Genomic DNA, 27422 nt, shown 5'->3' on the forward strand with positions numbered 1-27422 from the left:
ATACATATATATACATAGACATATATACATATATATACATATATACACATATATACATACAAATTTATGCATATATATACATATATATAATCATGCATTATACATACATATATATACATATATATACATAGATATATTCATTCATACACACATAATATACACATACATTCACACACACATATAACTACTTCATTTACTCATATAAAATTAATATACGAAAGTATAGATTTATGCGTAAACTTTAAGTATTTACTTCAAAAGTGCTCAATACGTTGGTAGAGCTAGTTAGTAAGTTAAAAATATATATGGCGATTAAGCCACACTGAATATTCCGCGTTTCATCCACTCTAGGACTCTTCAGGCTTATGCGCGAATTCTGTGGTTGTTTATCGTTTTTATATTATCCTCTTCTATTGAGATTTTAGTTAGCCAATCAGCTTTCTTGTATCCACTGCGACCTTCATATCAGCCAATCGGCATGCATTTATCGGACAAAGGATCTGTTATAAAACAAGGTTAGTGTTTTTTTATTGTTAGTTTATATATAAATATATATATGTGTGCATACATATATGCACATATATATATATACCTATATATATATACATACATATATGTGTGGTCGTTTATGCATATTCATGTTTATTTAATTTATGTATTTGTTCTATTTTCTATCAACCACAGAATTCGCGCATAAGCCTGAAGAGTCCTAGAGTGGATGAAACGCGGAATATTCAGTGTGGCTTAATCGCCATACATATTTTATAAATTACTATATATATATATATATATATATATATATATATATATATATATATATATATATATGCTAGGCCGCTCCGCGTATGAAAAAGCTATCGAGAAATATCGGAAAAAAGAATAACTTCCTCGTCCAGACGTGGTTGCATGACTTGCTGCCAAAATATACCAATATATATATACATATAAATACATACATATATATATATATACACATATATATACATATATATACATATATAAATACATATATATATATGCATATATATGCATATATATGTACATTTATATACATATATATGCATCTATATATGCATATATATACATATATAAAAATATATATGCATATATATAAACATATATACATATATATATATATATATGAATATATATACATACACATATACATATATATACATACAAATATATATATATACATAAATATACATATATGCAAACACGCATATATATATACATATATACAAACATATACATTTATATATATACATATATACATACATATGCATATATATATACATATGTATACATATATTCACATATATATATATCCATATAGATATACATATATATATATATACATATGTATATATATATGTATATATGTATATGATGATTGCTACTTCTTGACAGATCTTTGCCGTCTCTTCATTTAGTATCATTGTATCCGTGTTCACGTAGATGACTCTTCAATCCAGCTTTAGTACTACATGAAAGTTCACAAATATGCCATAAATCTTTTATTCTTGAAAAGATCATCGCATGATAATATTGTGAATCCTAGAATGCCGTGTCACACCGCTTCTAGATGTGCAGATTAGATCACACGTATGACAACAGTTTGTCAGGTTTGCTGTTGAAGCCTCCTCATGAGACTGTCTTTTCTGTTTTTTGATTGTATAATTCCATACTATTAACAAAACCAGTTTTTGACAGAAACTACTGTAACAACCAGTGATCTTCAGTTCTAGTTGCAATTTCTCTGAAATTATATTATCGTCCTACTTTCTTAAACCGCGTTTTAAGACAACAAGCTTTACATGCTGCTCTCCGAAAATCTAACAATTTTCTCTGATGCGTTTTTTCCACGGTGACCGATCTTTCGCTTGGCCTTCCCAGTTATGTACATCCATCTCCAGTATTTTCCAGTTGTTTTTTGGAGATTCCTTATACTTTTTCCTTGGTTTATGCTGTGATCTTTTACCTCAATCGCCATAAAACAGTTGTTTAGAAAGTCTTTTGTCCTCCATCTTAACCAAGTGTCCAGTCCAGCGCATCTGATTTGGAATGATTTTCATTTCAATATTATTACTATTTGATCGTTCAAGAACCACAGTGTCAGGCATTAGAGTCCTCCAGTTAATATTAAGTATTCTCCAAATACAACTTTGGTGAAACCTTTCTAATAACTGAAGTTGCCTTCTATATGCTGTCCAGGTCTTTGACATATATAGCAATGTAGTGATAACGCATGCTTCGTGAACACTTAGCTTTGTTTTTGATGAGATACCCCGATCAGATAATACACGTTTCTCCAATTCGCCAAAATCAGAACTGGCTTTGGCTATTCTGTGATTTATCTCAACATCAAGCGTACAGTTCTTACTCAACGTACTACCCAGATAAACAAAATATGCATACATATGTATACATATATATATACATACATACATACATACATACATACATACATACATATATATGCATATATATACATATATTTAAACATATATGTATATATACATACATATATATGCATATATATACATATATTTAAACATATATGCATATATATACATACATATATATGCATATACATACATATATTTAAACATATATGTATATATATATACATATGCATATATATACACATATTTAAACATATATGTATATATATATACATACATATATATGCATACATATATATGCATATATTTAAATATATATGTATATATATACACACACATACATATATACATATCAATACATATATATATATGTGTGTGTGTGTGTATAAATATATATAGAATACATATGCATACATATGTATACATATATCCAAAGATATATACGTATATATTCATATATATATGCATATATAAATACATATATATATGCATACATATATATGTTCACATATAACAACATGTATATACATATATATGCACATATATATACATATATATATACATATATATACATATGCATATATATGCACGTATATATACATATATATACATATATATACATATGCATATATATACATATATATATTATATATATGCACACACACACACACACACACACACACACATATATATATATATATATATATATATATCCCTACACCCAGCAAGCATAGCTATATTATTAAATTAATCCAAAAAACAGAAGAACTCCCATTAGCTGATAGGAAGGGCGCGATGGATACTAGAAAGCTGATTTGCTAACTAAAATCCTCAACAGAAGAGGACCATATAAAAACGAGAAGCAACCACAGAATTCGCGCATAAGCCTGACGAATCCTAGAGTGGATGAAACGCCGAATATTTAGTGTGGCTTAATCGCCATATATATTTTATAAATTACTACTATATATATATATATATATATATATATATATATATATATATATATATATATGTATGTATATATAAAAATATTTTGCCAATCAGCACATATATTGAAAGAGTTATCTAAAAAGTATTTAAAAGGAATAGATAAAGGATATCATACATTCTACGCAATCTCACGTTATATTGAATTCAATTATTTCCGGAATATTTCTGTCAGGTTGGACGAAGACTAACTCAAGAAGGAAAATTTATCCGTAATATTTGAAACAAACTCCAAATTGGCTGTAACATCCAGAATATGTAAAGATCCAATAATGTAATTTCCAGGGGTATAAGAGAGAGTAAATACCTCCGGCAAGGTAAAGATCCGCTGGTGCTTATGTTTAGAAGAAATCAGGAATCTTTTATTGTCCAGAGACATTGTAGCATATTCAATTGTATTATATATACATCTCTACGGATTATAAGAACACGCATACGGATATACAAATATCGAAAACTTTATATGTCAAAACATATGTATAAATTTAGAACACGCAAATCTCCGAACTCAGCATGCTTCCATTTGGTAAATATTTAGAAAAAATCTTTTTCCAGTCTGTTTCTCACATATATGTTGTCATAAGTGGCGATTTTTAGAATATAGTCTTGCATGATGAAAAGGGGGAGAGGAAAACAAATGTAAGGAGAAGAAGAGAAAAGAAAAAGGATGAAAGAAAAAAAAAGGGAAAGTTGATGAATACTGGCATCACAAAGCCAATTGGAGAGATCAAGTTTTTAGAAGGGGTGGGTTTTTAGCAGGGATGATTTAGGTCAGAGTTTAAAGTTTACGCGTGTCATAAACAACCTTATGTGTGTCAAATTTAAGTGGGAAATATGAACTCCTTTTTTTTAATATATATATATAGCAGTTTGGGGGATGAGGGGAAAACTTACATTTAACGCTAGTAGATAATGGATAAATAAATAAAAATACATACAAATATGTAATTTTGATCAACTCAGATAAAATATGCTTAACATAAAATTTATTATACGTAATTAGAAAATTATTACAAAGTAATAGAGATAAGAATTCACATATTAAGATCATTCTAATAGTAGAATTACATATATAATATAGAAATGAGAAGCTATTAAACATATTTACGGGAATAATTCACACATAAACATACACACACGCACGCACAGCCACACACACACACACACACACACACACACACACACACACACACACACACACACACACACACATATATATATATGCAACGCTAATTGTTTGTTTACAAATAAGCGGTTAGAGCACTGTAAAAGTGGCGGACAAATGTTTGTTTAAATAAAAATTTGGCGAAATAATTTACGGGGTCGATCGGTAGAACTGCTGACTGTCAACGCGATGGTTTTAGGTTCAGTCCTCGGCTTGGGAGAGGTGCTAGTCTAGCGGCACTGATGAGTTGTGATACAACGAAACAGTACTGTATGTCGATGACTACATATATATATATATATATATATATATATATATATATATATATACATATTTATAGAATTTTTTTTAAAGCCAAAGACAATGCGGCGAAAGACCGGAATTATGAAAGTAAAGGAAGAAAAACAAACAAATGTAGACGGGTATGCGTGAGTAGAGGAGTGCCTAGCCTTTATTCGTCTATCTTTCCTCACCTCAATGTATAATTATATACACCAGACAAACCAGCAACTTGGTTATAAATTATATTATACTATATATCACACTTATTTCATTTGTGCTTAAACAGGTGAATAATTGATGCGTCTTTGAACTGTTGTGGCATAATACCAAGTTCCCATATTAATGAAAATAGGGCACTTAGTTTCCTGATTAACAGTTGGCTTCCGCATTTGTATATTTCTGCAGGTATGCCGTCATCACCTGGAGCCTTACCATTTGAAAGTTGCTTTACAGCCCATTCAATCTCCGACATGGATACAGTAACAGCAAGCGCCTCGATGATTGGCCTCTGAAGAATATCATCAATCACTCCTCGATCCACTGTCGATTCTCTGTTTAAAATATTTGAAAAGTGTTCAACCCAGCGTTTAGTAATTTCTTTCTTATCAGTGAGGAGAATGCCATCCCACGAAATTATTGGAGATGCCCCCCCCCCTGAAATGGGACTAAACACGCCCTTGAGGTTTTGGTAGAATGATTTAACATCACACCTATCTGCCGCATCTTGTAACGCCTCAGCTTTCTGCTCCCACCAGTTTTGTTTCATTTTCCAGAGCCGAGATTGTGCCAATCTTTTGGCCATTCTGAAAGCCTTGTGTTTCACTGAAGAATTTTTGTCAGTAATCCATACTTGATGGGTTTGATGCATGTTATTTAACAGAGGAACGGTAGTTGGATTATTTTTTATCAAACTAATCTTGGTTTTCCTTCGAACATATCCTAATGACTCTTTGGCAGAGTTATACACTGCAGTTTTAAACTCTCTCCAAGATGTCTCAATGTCATTCCTACATACAACGGAGGACAGCTTTTCATCAGTAGCCTTTTGAAATGAGTGCATTGTCTCCTTAACCTTCAACTTGCCTACATCAGTTCTCTTGATGGAAGAATTACGTTGATTTCGAACATGGCGCTTGATTTTCATCCTGACTGTGGAACAGATCAATTTATAGTCTGACGACCATTCCCCGATGCTTTAATGTCTATCAGAACGACGTACAATGACATAGTCAATGATTTAGTAATGATTTGACCGTTATATATATATATATATATATATATATATATATATATATATATATATATAACGCAATCATGAAGGGAAGACTTAAATTCATGATTAAAAACGTTTAAAATAAACGAAAAAATGGTGGAGTCAGCTGACCGGTTTCGCCCTCGCTTTATCAAAGTTGTATCGAAGGATTTTTGGAGAGAAAAAGAAGCACGAATGGGAATCGAAAATATATACAAATAAAATCACGTTGCGTTACGTTATGTATGGGGGGAAATTTTTGCGTATATTTTTTCTTAGTATATGTTGGAGTGTAGTAAGTAAGAGTTTAATGTGTTCGTTGACTCAGTCTGGATGTATGACGATATTATGGATGTACATGTGATAATGTATGTGAGCCAATATGTACGTAATGGTATGTAAATTATTTAAATGATGAGAGCTAGAACAAATGGATAAGTTTTATATATTTTATACCATGGGTAATGTCACTTAATCTGTAAGTGACATTGTTTCTCTTGTTGGATCATTTGTAAGTATCTCGCAATAGTATTCTTAGCATTGACAGAGTTCAAACCCGACTTCGTAGTTTAGTATTTGATGCTCTTTTCTCTTTCATGCAACCTTTTTCCCACAGAAGAGACGTTTCTAGCCTATCTCTGCTCTATCGTTGTTTTCATGGCAAGAACTCCTTTGAGCTTAAGCTTCAATCTATGTCCCCCTTGTCAAACTTTCACGAAAAACACTCGTCTAGCTGAAACCCTTATCAATAATTTCCCTCACTCTTTATCTGTGCCTTAGCCTTAACGTGAATTATACTATCAACTTCTTTCTTAGAACTGCACGTCTGTGGAACTCTGTTTCGTTTGTCTGCTTTCCAGCTGACTACAAAAGGGTCGTCTTCACGACCAACGTAAACAAGTTCTTGATAAGCCGTCCCCTTAAGTAATCCAATCTATCAAATTTCTAACGATTACTATGCTATTGTCTCAATCACTACCGTACACCCATTAATCATTATCCTCAAGTGGCATCTGAACCTTGATAAGAAGTGGCTCCTTTTAAAAAAAAAAAGTACGATGTAACCATCAACTTCCAGAAGACTGTCACTTAGAACTGATTATTATTTTTATCTGCTACGCGCCACAGGTTCTTAAATTACTTAAGACTACTTGGTCATGGCTGACGGAATGAAAGAATTCCAACTCCAGGGATAAGATAAAGGATTCCGTTCGATATTCCGTGCAGATTCTCGAGTTCGACAGAAAAAAATATTGCCAATACAATAAGATACACCTGAAGAAGATTGGAGGTTACATCGACCGAAACGTTGTCAAAATAACACCTATAATACGGACAGTAGTCCGAATAAAATAATATAAGGATATCCAGCACTGAGGAATGTCGTAGATTAAATCGGTTTAAATGTTGTGAGAACAATAGTCGGAATAATCCAAATGCTCCAAATTGTCCATCCTCATCTAAAAAAAAAAAAAATATTACGAAACATAATTTCTTTAAATCACAAATAGATATTTTACAATTTGACTAATGATTGTATTTGCTGCAGTTACATCGAAATGTAAAGGTAATATAAAATACATACGGTATAATCGCGTTGACACACCGATCCTCGTCAGATCACCGAAGTTAAGCAACGTTGAGCCTGGTTAGTACCTGATGGGTGACTATTTGGGAATTCTAGGCGCTGTATGTTCTCTCCGCTAATCTCGGCATTTGTTTCTAGTCGTCTTATACATATACTTCACTTGCCACTGGTATTTAGCAATGTCGGCCCAGGAGAGGTGTGGTTGGAGATTGCGCACCACCTGCCACAAAAAATTCTTGCGCAGGCACCCATACATGGGTATCCATAATCTGTTAAAGACTGAAGGAGCCTGTTTATAAAATACATAAAAATGTATATCGATTTCTAGTTTATTCATCTGACTGAAATTTTGTTAAGAAGGAAAGTAACGAAAGGAAATAGAGTTCTAACAAGTTTTGTTTCCCGTATGACATTACACGTGCCATTTAGAAAAATCGACAGTCCACGGTTTGTCGATCATATAAACGTTTAACCTTTTCATTGTGGTTATAATTTAATTTGCTTAGTTTAAAAAATATATTTCATTTTTTTTCGGGCAGGTGCGGTGTGATATGTGGAGAAACCAGCCTATTCGGACAAATGTTTCCCTATATTATCTGATTCGGACTACTGTTCATATTATGGATGTTATTTTGAAAACGTTTCGGCCGATATAACCATCGACCTTTTTCAGCTGTATCTTATTTAAGTGGGATTTTTTGTTTTCTTTCGAACTTGGGAATCTGCACAGAATTTCGAAGGAAACATCTTATTTAAGCCATTAGTTAACTTACTCTCGTTTCGTCATCCATGTCTGCATAGAAAAGTTATTCGTAAAAGCATTAATAATATCGTCCTTATTAAGGATCGAACCATCAACCTTTACAATACTATCGTTAGAACTGATTAGAGCATAATTTTTTGCGTAGCCTCACAAGTTTTTTTTTTTTTATTTAATACTTCTATCTCAAAGATCTTTCAATTAACTTCTATCTGACAAAATGAATACAAACTTCCGGTGTGGATTGAATAAAGGGATTTAGTTCGAAATTCTGTACAGATTCTCGAGTTTGACATACAGATTCCTGAGTCAAAGCGTTTAAATAAAATTACATAAAGATTTGCATGACGTATTGTTATCACATTAAAACTAGTGCACTAATCACTACTCTTTCTTTTGGACAGAAACCAAAACATATTTTCACCTTATAGGTCAAACTCCTGACGCTGTCGTATTGTCGCAATATTTCAACCCTTGTTGTACAAGTACTTTTATAAAAATGTGCTCCGATGAAATTACTGCATTGTACACCCTCAACGTAAATGTCCCGTCTCATTCGACTACTAACAAAATCCCACCCCTTAAATGATGAAAGATTTCGTACTCTAATAACTGTTTTACTTGGACCATTCACATTTGGAATTATCTCCCTGCTCCCTGTTTCCCCGACCGCATTAACATTTAACTGTAATGTAAACAAACATCTTGCTTCCTAACTTCCAAACCAGGTTGCCTTCTATAAATCTGGCTTATAGCACTGTAGCATCTTACGTCGCAACTATAAAAATAAAAGGATTAAATGTGTCATAAACCTCATATCGCTACCAGATTATATTTTTTAAAGAAATAAAGTTTTAATTATGAAATGATAATTGATACTTTGAAATGAAGTTTCTGAATTTTGGAGATGAAGATTGGTTATTCGTATTATTTGGATTCTTCGGACTACTGTTCTCATCCTAAGTGTTATTTTCGGTCGATGCAACCTCCGACCTTTTGCAGGTCTGTCAAACTCGGGAATTTGCATAGAATTTTGAAAGACCCCTTTATTTAATCCATGGAGGTTGCATGTTTTCGTTCTGTCAGCCATGACTGGGTAGAAGTCGTAACCAATTCGCATTTGTGTAATTAGTGTTGCCTGCGCCAAAGATTGACTCTTCAACCTCAAGAAAGTGTAACTTTACCGCTGAATTTTACCAAGTACTCTACTACGTCACGGATAATTGCGACAGAAAGATTCCTGAGTTCGGCAGAAAGCTTACCTAGTTTATCTGAAGAAAATCAGAGGTTGCATCGATTGCAATGTTGTGAAAATGACACTCAAGATGAGAACAGTAGTTCGAAGAATCGAAATAATATGCTAATTTGAAGCTCATTAAAATTTATGCTAAAAGCTAAAAATATATTTTTGATTTCTTAGTTTCCCTTCCAAATCCTCAACACACGCTTATTCAAATATGCTACACCTCCAAACACACGTGACCGACTTCAACCAATCAGAACAGTATATCCTCCAGAATGGCGCTCAGTACCTAATGTTTTCAGCATTTCGTATCATATAGGCTGTAAGAGATTTGAACAAGTTTATAGAATTCAGCTTTTAAAGGTTCTATAGATGATCTTTTGCCGCTTTCCCGCCGTCCATGTTGCTCATTAGACACCAATTGTGCGATGAAGCAGCAACAAAAATGTACACCTATATAATGGCAGCAAAAAAAGCATAAACCAAACTTGGACACGCCAACAATTCACGAAAAAAATGTTTTTTTTCTGTTTTTCTTTTTTGAGCCACAAAAAATCGTATACAAATAGAACTGTATGTCTATTTTCGTTTTGATTAGAGCAAGATCTTAACATTTAGAAGTCTTAACTGTACCACGCAAGACACAAACAGATTTCATAAGAAATCTGAAAATCTGACTTTTATTGTGTTTCTATTTCATAGACAAATTATCCCCATTAACCTTGGCTGTTGAGTTATGCAGCAATCGAGTTTTGTTTTATGTATCTGCGAGACCACCAGTGACTTGTAGGGTCAGTATTTGTTATGCACACACACACACACACACACACACACACACACACACACACACACACACACACACACACACACACACACACACACACACACACACACACACACACCACACCACACACACACACACACACACATATATATATATATAACGTAAATATACATAATACACACATATATTATATCCGTATATATTCATATGTACATATATATATACATACCTATATATATATATATATATATATTACATATATATATACACATATGCATGCAGATTATATGCATATATATATATGTATATGTATATATATTAATATATACCTCTATATCATATATATATATATATGTATATGTATATGTATATATATTAATATATACCTCTATATCATATATATATATATATATATATATATATATATATATATATATATATATATGTGTGTGTATTTATATATATTTAGGCAACGTCAGTATAAATGATAGGACACTTAATTCAGAAACTAAACTTCAATCTCGCTTTCTTAGACTTTAGAAAGTGGATGGCTTTTCAAAGAAACTTATGATCGAATTCGTCCCGTGAGTTCGCAACGTCCCAGAATGTACGGTTTACCCAAAGTCCATAAGAAAAATATTCCTATGCGATTATTCTTTCAATGTTAGGTTCCGCGCAACATGAATTGGGTAAACGGTTAGCCGATATCCTTAAATCTGTCCTGGAAATATATACATGTTTCTGCATTCCTGATTCTTTTCAGTTTGCAGAATTCATTCGTGATGTAAAAGGTTCATCAAATACTGGTTTTTTATGTTGCTATGACACATCCAGTTTGTTCACCAACGTGCCTTTGGATGAAACTATCGGCATTTGTGCCGACAGTCTTTATCGTGGTTCGTTTACTAAACCCTCTTTTCCTGAGCATATAGTTTTGGAGCTCATGGGTCTAGCTACTAAATCTGTTGAATTTAGTTTTGACGGGAATATGTATCGTCAAGTTGATGGGGTAGCAATGGGAAGCCCTTTGGGTCCTACATTGGCTAATATTTTTGTCGGGTTTCAAGAAAAACTGCTTTTTGATCGCTTTCCTGGACCGATGTGCTATTTCCGTTACGCGGATAACATTTTTGTCATGTGTTCTTCCTGTACGGAAGCTTAGGGATTGTTCGATCAATTAAACTTACTTCACCCTGCATTGATGTTTACTATGGAGAGTAAAGTTAATGACTCATTACCGTTCTTAGATGTTCTCATTGAGTGATCCGGTATGATTTTACTACTAGTATATATAGAAAACCCACATTTACAGCGCAATACATTAGCTGGGTTTCGTTTTCCCCTAAAATCAGAAAATTAAATTTGATTAAAACTTTAGTTAATCGGGTTTTGTTGCTATATAAGGTGGAACGTTTGTGGGCCCTCAAAAATGTCGCGTATATGTGAAACTCCCGTGGATTGGTGTCAAAAGCCAGGAGTTTTCGCATAAAATTGCTACAGCCGTTTCACGTTGCTATTTTGCAACGAAGGTCCGAATGGTGTTTGGGACGAGAAATGCTTTCCCCTCCTTTCGAAAGGATGGTAATCCCTACCACTCAATATAATATGGTTGTTTATCGATTTAATAGTCAGTGTGGAGCTGACTACGTGGGACATACCATTCAATGTTTGGAGATTAGAATTTCCTAACATGTCCCTCCTTCGATACGTGAGCACAAAAAAATGGCCAACATCTGGGCGTTTACCAACTCATAGGTCGGCCATTGGTGAACATTTATTACAGTGCCAAATTTGCACTGAAGAATACACGGATGAAACTTTCTCGGTTTTACACAGAGTGCGCTCGAGAATTCACTTAAAAATTCTCGAGGCTGTATTCATTAATTTGCGACCATCTCTGTGTAAGCAAAGAGAGTGTACCCATACTTTAAAACTTATGGGTATTCGCTGAGATTGTGTCTGTCTTTTTTCTCCTATTCCCTATACATGGTTTTCTTTCACCCTCACTGTTAATTTATGGTCCTTTGACCACGTTTTTAAACGATGTTTTCTCCCCCTATGCCAACGTATATCTTGAAAAAGGGTCGGCTGAAAGACGTCTAGATAGAGTTTTTTTCTTGCCCCACCCCTTATTTATCCTCTTTATCTAATGTAGGCTTAGGAGAAATATACTTTAGAAATGTATCTTGGTCTTTTTGAAAGTTTCTTTTTAATGGTTTATGTTTAAACTACAAAAAAACCCTCAGTAATTAATTATGGCAATACGTTCGGTGTTCTTTAATATATATATATATATATATATATATATATATATATATATATATATATGTATATATATATATATATATATATATATATATATATATATATATATATATATATATACAGTAGAACCCCGGGATACGGTGTCCCTTGGATATGTTTTTTTTAGGTTACGATGTGGAGTACGATGTTTTTTATGGACCCTGCTTACGGTATTTTCCCCGTCTTACGGCCTTTTTTTTATAATGTTATTTGATTATATACATGTGTATTCTATATTGTACTGTAGTTTGTTCCTATTTACAATGCCTCCCCACGGGACAGAGTGAGACACCAGGGTCGTTTTTTAATGTGGAGAAAAGAAACAAAAAGTAAAAATTGTCTCAGTCGTGAAGGATTTCTCCTCCACTGACAGAGAACAAAAAATTGAAGTGCAGCATCTGAAGAACAGATACTACACTTTGATATTGTCCCGAATTTTTAATGTCGTATCCCGGGATTCTACTGTTCATATATATACATATATATTTTATACATATATACATATATATACATATATTATATACATAACAATTATTATATAAAACACATAATCTGATTACATTTTAAAATAGGTAATCGAAGGGCTGAATCGAAACCGCACACTCAATGTTGTCGGTTTGATTCTCTCCCAACTAAGCAATTCAAATATTTGTCATGCGGTCTTTTAATATAGACGTCATAATGAAATTTCTATTTCTTGCGTAAAATGCTGGAAAAGGACCGGTGGCTTCTTTCAAATAGCATCCAGAATATTGGAACTACTTCCATCATGTTTCTAGAAAAATTCTATACGTGCATAAATTTTTATGTTTTAGATACATTTTCTATGTTTTTTTTTCTATAAATGGAATAGTAGACTTTTATATGGACGTTATCCTGTGTTATACACAAATATCGGCGCTTTATAGAAAACTAATAACAAGACTAAAATATACCATGTTGTAAGAAGAAATACTAAAAGAAAACATTTTTTCTATTGATTTTTTAAAATATAGTTGATTTTAGTTTTTACTTTGTTCACAAGGTTCGCTTGCCAAAATATCACGATATTCAAAATTCATATTTTTTTAAAAGTAAAATGAAACTAAGACATTCTGTTTGCATATCTAAAAATGAATTTCTTTACTTGTATCATTCAAATACGGTAGTATTTATGAATATATGGTTAAGTGGCAATTTTAGTCATTTAGAGCTGCTTTAAAGCTTCACCGCTCATTCATTTTTCGATCAAATTTCAAACAATTATTACAGTTTATAGATCACTTTCTCAGCTATATTGTAAAAAAAAAAATAAATAAATTCAATTTCGTTCAGTAAAATAAAAGTTACGATAAATTTTCTGATGTTCAAAATCGTAAAAAAAAGACTAAGGTGGTTAGCAACGCTTTTTATGACTGGTTTCCATAGCAAGCACGTCGCTTCAGCGACTAGTGTTGCTACTAATTCACTGCTGCCTCGAAAAGAGAAGTACCAGGTGAAACAGATGAAACAGATGAAACAGCGAGAATGAAAGAATTAAAGGGAGATAATTGGGTGGATTTTATTGAAAGCAGACGATTGCCGTACATTGTTATTACATATGTGTTAATGGGGGGGAATAAGACTGAAATTAACAAGTGAACAATTGAAATTTATTGGAAGCCTGGAAAAACCATGGATTACAATAGACAAATGTGAGCATGAAAAGTAATGTAGTTAAGCTTAAACATGGAAAAGAAAAGGACAAAATATTCTAGTAAAAAATATAGTAAATTTATAACTTAGAATATTGCAGCATTAAGATTTTTAAAAAATTCGATTCATAACATTATACAATTAATTCTTAATGCTGCAATATTTTAAGTTATGAATTTATTATATTTTTTACTAGACTATTTTGTCCTTTTCTTTACCAGTTTTAACAACTAGTCCTTTACTTTTCCATGTTTAAGCTTAACCATATTACTTTTCATCTCGCATTTTTCTATTGTAAAATTATTATAGTTTATTTACTAGTATTTTTCACTGATTGCTCTTTAATAATAACAAAAAGTGTTTCCTGCAATCTGAGTGACAACAAGTCTTTTAAGATTTCCAGGACACCTCTTCTCTTTCGATTATCGTTTTTTTTTTTTTAATTTATTATTTTTTACTATTATTCATTCCAGACAAAACAGAGTTCGACTTGGACATAAGGGCTACTATTTTGGAATACATATAACAGGAACACTTTGTAGGGAGTTGATTTCACATTACACTTACATTTTTTTTTAATCAGTCAGGGAAGCAGGAGACCGGAAGGGAATTCCAAAGTCTAGCAGTTCGAGGAGGGAAGAAACTATTAAGGTAGAAGGCTTTCAAAAATCTACGGGTCTCTACAGCGAAGAAGTGGGATTTTTCTGCTTGTTAGTCAGAAATACGAGGGGCGTGCAATAAGTAATGCCCCTGACCCACTTACAGTTGTCTGATCTAGCTGAAATTTTGCATGTACAATGATTTATATCTCTAGGAGTTATGTGGCAAATTATAGCTCTGAACTAGTTGTGGTTTCTGTTTTACAGGTGTTTGAACTGAGTCAGGTGTGAAATGAAGCCTGTTGAATGTTGAGCAGTGATCCGGTTTTTGTATTTAAAAGGACGCACACTACAGGAGACTTTTGATGAAATGAAAGCAACCTATGGTGATAATGCCCCATCATATGACCTTGTAAAACTCTGGCATCGTGAATTCAAACATGGCCGGAAGTCTGTGGAAACAGCTCCCAGACCTGGTCGCCTCCCTTCTGCCATTGATTAGGCATCTGTCCGTCAAGTTGAGGCTGCCATTTTGGAAGATCGGCACATTACTATTCACCAAATAGCCCAAGATGTCAAGATTAGTACAGGGTCTGTGGAAAGTATCATTCATGACCATTTGCATATGCATAAGGTGTCTGCCAGATGGATTCCCAGGTTACTCACACCATTCCAGAAGCGAGAACGCGTCGAGTGCTCGAGGATGAATTTGGAGATATGTCAAGAAGATGAGTCAAAGTTTTTCAAAAGACTGATTACACAGGATGAAACCTGAGTCCATCACTATGATCCAGAGACCAAAGCCCAGTCAATACAGTGGAATCACTTAGACTCACCACTTCCAAATATGGCAAGGGTGCAGCCCTCCGCTGGCAAGGTCATGCTCACGGTCTTCTGGGACCAGGACAGAGTAGTGATGACAGATTTCCTAGCAAAGAGTACCACAATTACAAGAGCCTATTATGCTTCACTTTTGAGGAAATTAAGGGAAGCTATCAAAATCAAGAGGCGGGCAAGATCAGCAAAAGTACCATCCTCCTGCAGGACAACGCTCTGGTCCACAAGAGCCAGATCAGAAGCACGGGTGTGTGGTTATGAAATCCTACCCCATCCTCCCTACTCTCCTGACCTGCACCCTCTGACTTTGACCTCTTCCCAGCCATGAAGTTGTTTTTGAAGGGAAAGCGTTTCCCATATGATGTAGCCTTGATTTCTGAAGTCACGTCGTGGTTGGAGGACCAACCTGGGGTGTTCTACAAAAACGGTTTCCAGAGCTGCATCAAACGATGGGAGAAATGCATAACTCTGGGTGGTTCTTATGTAGAGAAAGACTAATAACTGTGCCAAGTTTCGTTGCTCTACTGCTATGGGAAGTGGGTCAGGGGCATTACTTATTGCACGCCCGTCGTATGTTCATTGAGGGACACAAGTGCTATGAGTTCAAATTGAGCACATTCCATTAAAGTACTTGTAAAACAGGCACAAGGATGCAAAATCGCGGCAGTGGGCGTGGACTTAGCCGATAGTGTAGCAACTATTATATTTGAAACTCTTTTTTGGACAATGTTTAAGAGGGATAGATACCCCAGCCCAGACGTAGTAACAACATTCCATGCATGTGTGAATTTTGGCTTTGATAAGATATAAAATAATCTTTGGTGTGAGTATTTTTCTTGCACTGTAGAGAGAAACACATTTCTTAAAAAATATGAATGTATTTCTTCAGTTCATCAATAAGTTTAAAGATGATGTTTAATATATTCGAAGTAGAACAGGCTTGCCTCAATCCACACCGTTGGTCAGAAAAAAAGCTTAGCATTTACATTTTTTTAAATTCAATTTTCACCCCAAACAAGGCAAGTGCTACTTTCAAGTAGGGGGCTACTATCGGGGACATAATTTGCGGGAGCATTATGAAGGGAGATGAGTAGAAAGATATTTGTTCACATTACACTTGAACTTCTGCATATCAGTTCAGTTGGGAAAGCAGAATCCCGGAAGGGAGTTCCAAAGATTTGCAGTTCTGGGGAAGAAACTATTGGAGTAAAAGGCATTTTTACACCCAGGGATTTCTACTGTAAAGGGGTGGGACTTAGTTGCTTGTCGGGTTTGTCGAGGGGTAGTCACGTCGAGGAGGTATAAGTGCTTGCAGTTCGTCAGAGCATTCACCAATAAAATATTTGTAGAACAGGCAGAGGGATGCAACATTTCGTCGATGGGACAGAGGCTAAAGCCTAGATGACAGTTCAGGACCTACCAGGTTGGCAACTCTCTTTTGAACCTTGACTGGGAGTGAGACTAGTAGCAGATGCACCAGCCCAAATGTGACAACATACTTCATACATATTTTTAGGTTGTCGTGCAAGCTCGTGTACACTTCCAAATTGGCATATGTGCTTTTTTCAGCCACTGCTGCTAATATCGTCGCATACCAGTTATTTTACGGCTCCTATTTTCCCATGTGCTTTGTTACATCTGAAAAGGGGATCGTTTATTACTAATTAGCTACCGCGGAATATCGACAGTCAATTTCTATATACCAGAGTACATTTATCCTAGTTTATCCTGACATTTTAAAACCATATCTGATCTGAAAATTAATCCCCTGGATAAGAAGGTAAATATACTCGGTTGCTCATTCGGGCAACTTGCCTTTGGTATAGATATCCTAGTTACAATTAAACATAACTTCATTCATACGCTACCTTTGTGTTTCGGCGGATGCAGCTGTAAGAATAAAAGCGGATTTATTGATCGTGTGATCGAAATGAAATCGGAATGATTGGGTTGCAGTGGTTTATATTGGGAGAAGAAAAATAATACGCCGTGTCATGAACTGAAAGGCTTGTAAAAACAGATTCGGAACACCATGATTGAAATCAAACAATCATGTGAGGGTATCGGAGAAGGTGAAATAAATAAGAATTTATTAAACGAATGAAAGCAAAAGGGAGCAAGTGTTAAGGGGGCGTAAATAATCGCCCCCGCTGTCGTCTTATCAGATCGATAAGTCAATATGGAATGGATTTTCTTCCTAAGTGCAGGCAAACGTTCGTGCCCATTTCTACCTAATCAGCCACCCCGTCCCAACCATCGTCCATGAAATGTAATTCACGGTGGAGGGCGTGGCGTTTGTTTGGGAATACCTCAAGCAGAACGTGTCTTTTATCCGGCATATGAACCCTCTGAAATAATTTAAAGCCGAAAAAAGAACACCTATAAAAGAACGAGTTATTAATTAGTATCGTGTACCTGTTTTATGGCATATTAACACTTTTTGTATTATGCTTCGTTTTTTAAGAAGAGGATTGTTAATTTGTGGCGCAATGGATAAAAGCGTTAAATATAATCAGTTTTAAGCGAAAGCTTTCTGAAGATTAAAGGTTCAATCGTCGATACAGGTAATACTAAGAGTACAATTACGAATTACTTGATCATGGCTGGCGGAATGAGAACAAGCCACCTCCGTTGATAAAAAGTGGAATTATTATTTTTATTAGATAAGAATTAATAACGTGTATCATTAGGTTTATTTGAACTGATGTTCTCATCTTGGATGTTACATTCACAACGTTTCGGCGGATGTAACCTCTGTTATTCTTAAGCTACATCTTTTCGAAGTCGGGAATCTTAATGTCAAACTCGGGAATTGGTACAGAATTTCGAACGGAACTATTTTCGTTTCGAGTTCGATAAGATGCACCTGAAGAAGGCTGGAGGTTACATCAGTCGGAATGCTGTAAGAATTATTTCCAAGATAGAAATAGAAGTGCTAACATTACAAGAAAAAAATAAAATAAAATACTAATGAAAGAAATAGTTTCGTTCGGAATTCCGTCTAGATTCTCCGAGTTCAACAACACGAATCTGAAAAAAGCCGGTCATTAACTTGAAAATGAGAACAGAAGTTATAATAATTATTTTTGAGTTATTTAATGTCAGAATGAACACTTATGGTAATAATTATTTGCTTCGTTGTCTTTGTTAAAACAGACATCAATCCGTTTTTTTTAAAAGTTATTTAATTAAAAATTACACATACAATAAACGAGTCATGAATTCGTTTAATTTATTATGTTTTTTTTCCATATGAACCCATTTATGATTTATTTAATGACAAAATGCTATTCATTTTAAGCGATTATTTATCTGTTTGATGACATATCAACCACTTTTGCGTTATTTAGTCGACAAATATAAATGCATGCATTTAACAGCGTCGGAGATCAATCTCTCCATATTGTACATGCATGGTAATCTCAGAAAGAGAAATAAATACGGTAGTTTCCCGTTGCTTTTCGTCTTCATTAGGGGGTGTATCTCCGTTCACCACCGCGAGTTAAACGCGCACCCAGATACCAACCTGAAAATGTCTACGACGCATCGTGGTTCATACAGCGCTTAGCCTTCCCAAATTGCCACCTATCGGTACTGGCCAGGTTCATCGTTGCTTAACTTCGGTGATCTGGCGAGAACGGTATGCCAACGTGATTGTTTCCATGATGGAAAACTCAGGCTTGAAAAGATTAAATCGTAAAAAGAATTAATGGCGAAAGATGATCGTCGCAGTCAATACCCAATGTCAGATCGATATTTCAATCAGGCGTAGATTTGGCTCTTACGTGCAGGCAAACGTTTGTGTTACCCTCACCCCTCGCGCCATTTCCGGATCACGGACAACCCAAGCGTCCCTAATAAAATGTAATGCACCGTGGAGTACTACGTGACATTCTTCGGTTAGGAATAACTTAAAAGTAAAGTGCTTTTCGAAACCACTAGATACTAATTTCCATCCTCAATGGACGTCACGTTTGGTAAACCGCGAAACTTTTTTTTTTTTTTACTCATCAATCGATAATTAGACCGACCATAACAAAAAGCATATACATTGAAATTTTACAGGAAATAAACGCCTTCTCTTGAAACGAGGAGGACTTTATGCCTGGGGATATTATGTCTCACTCCCACACTGAAACTGTGCCAGGTAAGAAAGCACATTTGTAGGTGAAGCAGAGCGCCAGCTCGTCTAAAACATTTTATCGGTTTTTACCAGAGAAAAAAGGTTCTTATTTAGAGTAAAGTATATATATATATATATATATATATATATATATATATATATATATATATATATATATATATATAGCTAGTATATATATATAGCTAGTATATATATACCTAGTATATATATATATATATACCTAGTATATATATATATATATATATATATACCTAATATATATATGTGTGTGTGTGTGTGTGTGTGCGTGCGGTGTGTGTGTGTGTGTGCGTGCGGTGTGTGTGTGTGTGTGCGTGCGGTGTGTGTGTGTGATGGTAGTCAAGCGATTAACGACACGGACTGACACGAACTAGGTGTTCCAAGTTCAAAACTAATTCGTTCCACAAAAATCACTTTCATTAAGAATGTTGGCAACCTTTAAATAGTTCCTCCTGTAAGTACCCGATGACAAGAAAAATAGTAGGGAAACTGAAGCCAGCAATAGAATCATCGAATTCATACTGTAACGTTACACACCCGTTTACAAACCTAGACTCAACACGTTGTAGCAGAGTACGTCGCAAGGAACATAAGACAAGAAATAACACGACCCCAATCTTTTGTAACAATAACATTTATTTTCTCATTGTTCCGCCACGTGTGATTTCTCGTTACGGCCGTGACGTCATCCACGTTTCTAACGTGCACGTCTCTCCTTTTTATAGTCATTTTCCTTTTTCGTACAGGGACGTTATTTTGCACACGGCTCGGTATTTGTATATTGTCGGTATACTCTGTTACAATACGATATAATGATGAAGTATGTTTTAAATTAATTTGTTTAAAAATTTGGATATTGGAACTTAAAATAACGTTAACTATTAACTTGAGTTTAGGTTATGAATAAGAATTGATTTGTAGAGTGAAATCTGCTTTGTAGATGTCGCTATTCGTTTAAAATCGTGTGAACGTAACCGATTCAGATGTGGAGATTCCAGTAACGACCAGTTTGATTTGTATTAATCTCCGGATAGTTTTCAAAATCAAATAGCTCTTTCGTGCAATCAGACATTTGGATCCAAAGATCACTTTCAATCTCACACGACCCATCAAAAAAAAAGAAAAAAATGGCGGATATGAAATAGTATGGAAGGCAAATTGCAGAAACTTTAGATTATCTCTTGAATCAACAACACCGCCGCCATGTCTCTCTATTAGGTTCTTCATAGAGGAGGAGCTCAACACTCTGCTCATGTTTACGGATATATTTCTAGATGTTTAGTGTATTTGAGTGGATCATGATTTAGGTGGGAAGCTTTTATTTAAGAGTTTCGTTTGCTTTCATTCTCCTGCTGTCATTGTATTGGTTGCTTTCCAAGACATGCAGCAAAAATGGTATGATTAAAAGAGTATTTAGCTGGGTTCCTTTCTAAAATCGAATCTTGTGGATCTTCATCATAGTGATGAAAAACTATAAGTGGATGAGATTGGCATCTTCGGTCTTTTATTACTTTGGTTCACTCCGAAACAAGGCATATTAGCACTCCTGGAAGAGGGCATCTGTGGTACCAATATACAAGAATTCTGGTGAAAGGACTGACCCTCTCAATTATCGCCCTATTAGTTTTCCCTCGCCCTCTTCGTTAAAATCTTTGAGACGCTAATCAATCGAGCACTAGTCCACCATCTTACAAAGGCCAATCTTCTTTTTGACAAACAGTGCGGATTTAGGCAATGTCGTTCTACTGCAGATATTTTAGCAGTTATCGTCATTTCTGAACGCATATATCTTTCACTGGATAAGGCAGGTGAATCTAAGGCTTGGATATATCTAAGGCCTTTGACAAAGTTTGGAATGAAGGGCTGCAACTAGATACTTCTTAGACAACAGGACCATCCAGGTTGTCATTGATGGACGTTTATCCAAGCAGCATAAGATTATTGCGAGAGTGCCTCAGGGATCGATCCTTGGATCACAATTATTTCTGATATTCATTAAGGTCTTTCCCGATAATATTGTGTCTGAGATGGATATATTTGCTGATGGTACAACGCTCTATAACATGCATGAGGGAAGAACGGATGTACACAAATCCAAGACAACTGCTGAATCTTTAGAACATGACCTCTACACCGTAGTGGAATAAGGCCGTAAATAACATTTAATGCTAGTAAGACTAAGCTGCTTTCCTTTAACAATTACAGGCCTCTCCAACCACTAATATCTGTGACAAATAATTCCATACCTGAGAATTCTTCATTTAAACTCCTCAGCTTAACATTCACAGGAAATATGAACTGGAACAAATACATTGAGGACATTGCGAAGGCTGCTGCAAGGAAGGTGGGCTCCCTCTATCGTGTTAGAAAACTGCTCAAACCTAAGAGTATCCTGTACCTCTACAAGGCCACCATCACCTCATATATGGAGTATTGCTGCCACATCTGGGCTGTTGCATCCAACACTATATCTCCCTCTTTGATAGGGTCCAAAAATGGTCTCCAATCTACTAGGTCCCACTTTGTCAATTAGGTTCCAGCTCCTGTCCCATCGCCGCAATGTTACGTCCCTGTGCCTGTTTTTCAAATATTTTTATGGAATGTGCTCTAATAAACTCATTGCACTTGTGCTCCCTCGACATATATATCCCCGTCAAACCCGCTTAGCAGCAAAATCACACCCCTTTACTATTGAGGTCCCTAAATGCCAGAAAGCTTTCTATTCTAATAGTTTATTCCTTCGAACATCTAGATTTTGAATTCCTTTCCTGTCTGCTTTCCTAACTTTACTGATATGCAGAAGTTCAAATGTAACGGAAAAGAATCTCATGTTAATCTTTCTTAGGCATGGTCCCAATTAGTAGTCCCTTACGTCAAAGTGGCGATTTTCCTTGTTTCGAGTAAAGGTGAGTAAGAATGCGACTACTATTTGGTAACATGTTTTCTTGGAAATATGTGAGGAGATGAACGAGATGTCTATTCACATTACATTTAAACTTTTTAATGTTAGTACAATCAAAATTCAGAGAGAAGAAGCTATTAAAATAGAAAGCTTTTCGGTATTTAGGGACCTTAACAGTGAATGGGGTATTTTGTTGCTAGAGGGGTTTGTACTTTGAGGGGGTTTCAAATGCAATGAATTCTTCAAAGCACATTCCATTAAAGTCGGTGATGAGGCAGGAAGGAGAGAAAAACTTGTGCTAATTAAATAATGGGAGTCACGATTGATCGTTCACTCAACTAATGCGAGCGTCACATACACAAATGCGGTTGGCATTCATTCCCTTGTTATTCTAGCATGGATTGATTCTTTCCAAGACGATTATGAAAAAAGTTTGGATTCCTTTCCCAAAGATGTGAAACATTTAAACTGCTCTAATCGCTTTATTGCAGATAAGTAAAATATCAATATTTCACTAAATATACGTCACAAAAATTGTATCAAATGACTATTTCAAGGTTAGTTATTTGCCCAAATTTTATTCAAATCCATGTGATATTCACGAAGTTATGACATCTTATTTATTATCAAGTAATTTATACTGTCCATCGCTTTATTGCAGGTCTTTAAAATGCCAAAAAAAAAAGGGAGATTAACAGTTATAGAAAAGGAAAGGATTGTTGATGGACTCGAAGAAGTATTGTTCATCAAAGATTTAGCTATGGAGCTGGAAAGGGATCCAAGAACTTTGACTTCATTCGTGAACAACGCCAACACAAAATCCAGAAAGGATAAGGGCACCAGGAGAAACTTTTCACATCATGATATTCAGAAAAATTCGTAGGGAAGTCAACCGAAACCCAAACAGTACTAGTGCTTCCATTTTTGCAAGAGCTGGAATCGCCCCAAGATCCAGACAGGCCAGATGTAATGTGTTGAATGAGATGGCAAGGAACATTAAAACTATTCCAAGGCCTCCATTGAGCAAACAACATAGGGAAAAAAGAATGGCTTGGGCACAGAATTATATGAAAATGGATTTCCAACGTGTCCTATTTACAGATGAGATCCGTGCTACTCTTGACGGTCTGGATGGATGGACCAAAGTTTGGAACTCGAACGGAACTTCAACTTCTTACAGAGTTCATCGCCAACAAGGAGGTGGGGTCATCATGTTTTCGGTGGGAATCATTAGAGATACGTTGGTTGGACCATTCCGAGTTCCAGAGGGTGTAAAACTTACCAGCAATGCGTACACTATCTTTTTGGATAAACATTTTTCACCATGGCTAGATGACCTACCATTGTTATGTCGCTTTCAGATGATTTTTATGCATGGCAATGCACCATCCCATTCTGCTAGGGCGACTGTAGCCTTCCTTGAATCTATGAGCTTCTTTGGAGAAATCCTCATGAGCTGGCCACCGTGTTCTCCGGATCTTAACCCCATTGAACATCTCTGGTCAATATTGAAAAGAGGTGTTTATGAGGGAGGAGAGACATTTATTTCAAAGGATGCACTGTAGAGGAAAGTAGTTAATATAACTCCTTCTATAATCAAACAATTGACGAGACTGACCATAACCGCTAAATCTATTCTGGTAACCAGGGAATCACCAGATGTAGACAAAGAACTCACCGCGCTATATCATAACCAGGCAAATCAAAAGAGCCGTAGAAAACTATATGACATGTTTTTAGCTGAAGTACCACAAATCCCATCTCTTCATAACACCAAAACTTCCAACAAGAGCATGATGGACTCCAGTATATTATAAGTTTGAACTGAAGATCTACAGATTTTGAAAATATTGACAACTTTTCTATATACGTAGCGATTGCTACAATCATATCAATCATCTCCAGCATTGTAGTAGGGTGTCTAAATGCTATTTCTGCCAGATATGAACTACTGGTCATTCTAAAAACGGACTCAGGAAGCCAATATGCCTCAGAAAACTTTGCTAAATTCACAAACGACTGGATAATTCGACACGTCACAAACAACACTCGCTGTTCCCAAAGTAACAGAACGTAAAAACAATGACAACATTATTAATGATAACAAAAGACTCATAACTTCCATTGCTTACTAACAGCAAACTAATGAGTGCGCGCTTGAAAAGCGAAATTTTAAAATCTCCCAAGTGTATTAAAATCTCAAATGATTTTTTTTGACTGAGAACTAAAAGTCGATCGACGACTCACACACTGCTTATAATACAGAGCAAAGCATCTATCAACACTCAACGGATCTCTAATGTACCTATTTACTATGCCTCCCCACGGGACAGAGTTAGACACCAGGGTCGTTTTTTAACGTGGAGAAAAGGTACAAAAATAAAAATTGTCTCAGTCGTGAAGGATTTCTCCTCCACCGAAAGAGAACAAGAAATGGAAGTGCAGCATCTGAAGAACAGATACTACACTTTGATCTCTAGTGTAGATAACAAACCTAAACGTCACAAATCAGGAAGGCACCGTTGTCGGAACAAACCTTTCGCATCACTATTATATTCTGCATTTAACAGAGATAAAACAAAATATTCCAATGTAATCGTGGTTGTGCCCAAACCAACAAACGAAAAGATTACAACAGACGACTCGTGAGGGCGCTCATCTACGAAAAGAGAAAATTGGAAAAACAGAATATGTCAACTCTCATTCGTCGAAACTCCATGATAACCAAGTATGGACGATGTTCAACACCACTCATTCACAATTTTTTGCTCAACACGCACTTCTAGATTTCTGAACAAGAAACTACTTAGCATAGACACCAAAAGAGAACAAGGCTGTTTTTACGACAACTAGACATCCTGTAGCAACGATAATTACTTCCTTTGTAATTGTTAGAGAACATGAATAAACGAGGCCATCTATAATAGAAATCTCACCTGTTTAAATGTCTGTCTGTCTGTCTGTATGTATGTATGTATTTCAGGTCATGCCATATGCTACTTGTGCCATGTTACCCAGTACTACCTGCCTCATGGTCGGGCACCGGCGACTAAACTGGTTCCCCCACCAGACTTGTTTGGTGAGGAGGGCGGCTAGTCTCCCTGAAGGATTAAAAACAAGACCTTTCAAAGGGCGAATGAACCCTTTTTCGGAGTCAATGGCCAACTAGCACCGTGTGTATTTGCATGTATATACATATATGTGTTGGGGTAGAGAGGGCTCCCGTAGCCGTGGTGAAGACAACCTTTCTAGGAGAAGCAAATCTCTGATTTAAAAAACCATAAAGCGGGAGATCAATACTCGCATTAAGATGGCATGCAGTTTAACTTGTTGCTGGCTATCTTGCTCTTGCTTGTTGCTGGGTCTCAACATTTTGAACCGATAGAGAGACTTAGCTGTCGTACAAAGCTAAAACTCTGTAACATCATCTTTGTATAGATACTCCCTCAGGCATTTGGGTTCATGGACTTTAAGTGTCTGAGGGAGTGGCACTCGTCTGACAAGACGTTGTAGTCATCATGTGTGTATGTATGTATGTATGCCCCGCAAAAACTTTCGACAGAGGCGACGGATTTTCACGAAATCAGTATGTTTTTGAAGCTCGAACCTTCGGACGACAAATATCGAATAATTGGCCCAAAAATTAATTACTTCACCCCTCAAATGAGCACTATTCTACAGGGAGGGGTCGATTTTTTCGCCGGTATTTTCGAAAGCCATGCCCCTTTTTTTTTTCAATTGTCTAACCTTGATTTAAACCTAGGTCACTTCCGGTTTAGCGATGGGCACAACAGCTAATGTGTCACTTTTTTTGTTTCCACTTTCTTTTCCCTTTCGCGGTACGCGTTCGAGCCTTCCTGCCTGCCTGCCTGCCTATTGCCACATTTTTTTTTTTTTGCTCAACACACACCTCCAGGCACCCGGACAACGCCGGGTACCCAGCTAAGTTTTAATCTAAACCATTACGCATCCACTGTACGCCAATTACTGTTGCTTTTATATAAACTGCTAACAAAAATACACTTTACAACAGAACCTGACTATATAAGAGGGTTTCTATCCCAGAAAACACTATGCCCAGACGAATGAAACCTCGGTACACCAAACAGACACTGTAATATATGAAAAATAATTTATCTTTCTATGCTCTCAGGTTTAGTCTTTATTAATCCAGCCCCACATTATGCTCCTCAGTTCTTAGGAACAATCAATATATTAATATTTTCAATAGCCAATGTATTCTTATAAAGATTTATTTACTCCACAGTATGATTCATTAGGTTTCCTGAGGATAAAGCTATAGATTACTTCCTAGTCGAACGCCCCGAAATCTGAAACCGCCAGTATCGACGATCAATCGAATTGACACTGTATAGTATTACGCATATCAAAGACACACACACACACACACACACACACACACACACACACACACACACACACTTATGTAGTTATCCACAGATGGACTGGTTCGC

General features: G+C 35.6%; 1 protein-coding gene and 1 pseudogene across 1 annotated transcript in view; one reads left to right on the forward strand and one right to left on the reverse strand.

The window, feature by feature from the left end:
• Positions 1-27422, reverse strand: part of LOC145243948 (GTP cyclohydrolase 1-like) — a 301952-nt gene that overhangs the window by 72246 nt on the left and 202284 nt on the right. The gene's annotated exons all lie outside the window — the stretch shown is intronic.
• Positions 7674-7790, forward strand: LOC145244262 (5S ribosomal RNA; annotated as a pseudogene).

Source organism: Euprymna scolopes, chromosome 22 (assembly GCF_053919585.1).
Source record: "Euprymna scolopes isolate OS-2025 chromosome 22, ASM5391958v1, whole genome shotgun sequence".
NCBI classification, from domain to species: Eukaryota; Metazoa; Mollusca; class Cephalopoda; order Sepiida; family Sepiolidae; genus Euprymna; species Euprymna scolopes.